Source organism: Schistocerca cancellata, chromosome 1, assembly GCF_023864275.1.
Source record: "Schistocerca cancellata isolate TAMUIC-IGC-003103 chromosome 1, iqSchCanc2.1, whole genome shotgun sequence".
In the NCBI taxonomy this organism is placed as follows: domain Eukaryota; kingdom Metazoa; phylum Arthropoda; class Insecta; order Orthoptera; family Acrididae; genus Schistocerca; species Schistocerca cancellata.
In genome coordinates this window covers 159627046-159629018 of record NC_064626.1, presented here as the reverse complement: position 1 = coordinate 159629018, position 1973 = coordinate 159627046, and the positions used below count along the sequence as shown (strand labels likewise).

The 1973-nt window shown below is 41.8% G+C and overlaps 1 non-coding gene across 1 annotated transcript; it reads left to right on the top strand.

Annotated features, from left to right (window-relative positions):
* The first annotated feature begins 1538 nt into the window (after positions 1-1538).
* Trnas-cga (transfer RNA serine (anticodon CGA)) lies at positions 1539-1613 on the top strand. Its single transcript has one exon. It is a non-coding gene; the product is annotated as a tRNA-Ser (tRNA).
* The last annotated feature ends 360 nt before the right edge of the window (positions 1614-1973 follow it).

Sequence of the window (1973 nt, the reverse complement as noted above, 5' to 3'; positions counted from 1 at the left end):
ACCTACCAACCGCCTAAGAAAAATTGACAGAGGGGTCTAAGAAACACGGACGACATTCATAAGTGCTCGCCTCATGTGGAAAAGCTGCTGACGTTGGTGCGACTCTGGACGAACTTCTTGCGGCAACTATCGATACATGGGCTGCGCAACTGATCAACTGCTTCCCAGGCAACTGCACGTTGGCAGCTTTATGATTCCGCTTTTAAAACTGCATATTTTAAGCATAGTTTACGTGCATAAGTGCCGTAACTCTGAACCTTTAGATTTCGGTAACTGATAACGATATAGAAGAAAGTTTGAAGATTGTCCAGTAACACCATTTTAAGAGCATATGGTAAAAATGTCGACTATTTACGATAAATATAAATCATAGAAGTGACATTACTCACCACTGGTGCTAATTGTATCTTGATAACGGGGACAGATTTTTGAAAAATCGAAAAATGGCTTTTCTAGATGAATGTGTAAAGAACGTACAGTTAAAATTTGAGCCATTTGCTGTGGTTAGTTTTTTAGATAATTGCAGCCCACGGTGAAAAAACGGCTAAAACTGGTTTTTGCGTAAGTACTGTAACTTTTAACCACTAGATCTCGGCAACGGATAATGATACCGAAGAAAACTTCGTATTCCTCCTGGCATATCGTTTTAAGAACATATGGTAAAAACTTTCAACTATCTGCCATGAATAGGAATGATACTTTTCGTACCCAAAAATCATGGTTTTCAGTGTTTTCTGAAGAACCATTCGTGAACAAATGGTGCTTTTATAAACTAATCGAGGTGCAAAAGAATCAACCGATTTTCTGTATTTGCCTGGGCTGGACGAAGTGTTTAATGTAAATTAGAACCCTGTGCTGTAGGACATCTAAGTTTGCCGGTTCTTCCGACAGGCATGAAAATGGTCGCTACGCTAAGGGCTATCCAAAACATTTGATACCTTATCTCTCGATATGACCGCCTGAAAAATTGCATTTTCGCGTGCGGCTTTTTGGAACCTATTGGTACAGTGCACAATCGTGTACGGTCAGATTGTGTACCAGATTCAGTGAATACTTTTGTCGCGCCTTGGTGAACTACGCGTTTACTCACTGCCGCCACCTGAAAAGCTAATTTTATCTATACATGCACTCTGCAAACACTGTGAAGTGCGTGGCCAAGGGTACGTCCCATTGTACAGTATATTCACGGGGGTAGTAGTATATTCCTAGTTTCTGAGTTAATACTGGTTCTTGACATTTTGTGAGCAGGCTTTCGTGGCATCTGTCTTCTAGCATCGGCCAATACAGGTTTTCAGTATTTCCGTGATGCCCTCGTGTGGGTCATTTTTGGCTGACCATTCTTGCTCTCCTTATTTGTGTATGGTCAGCGTCACCTGTTAGACTTACTTGGCATGGGTCCCATACACATAAGCAATATTCTAAGATGGATCACATGAGTAGTTATAACTGCAAGGTTCGCAGGAGAGCTTCTGTACAGTTTGGAAGGTAGGAGGCGAGATACTGGCAGAAGTAAAGCTGTGAGACCGGGCGTGAGTCGTGCTTCGGTAGCTCAGTTGGTAGAGCACTTGCCCGCGAAAGGCAAAGGTCCCGAGTTCGAGTCTCGGTCGGGCGCACAGTTTTAATCTGCCAGGAAGTTTCATATCAGCGCACACTCCGCTGCAGAGTGAAAATCTCATTCCAGTTATAACTGCGTTTTCCAACTTTCCTATCAATGAACCAAAATCTGTCCCCTGCTTTACCTACGACTGACCCTGTGTGAGCATTACATTTTACATCTCCACAAATTGTTGCAGTAAGGTATGTTGTCTGACTTCTATTCTCTTTCAATGATATTGTAGTCCATCAGTGTTATGTTTCGCAGAGTGCAAAATTTTACATTTTTGAACAGTCAGGACAAGTTGCTTATCTCTGATCTACTTTATAAATATTATCTGACGGTATATTTGAGCAAGTTTCTTTTCAGGCATTACCTT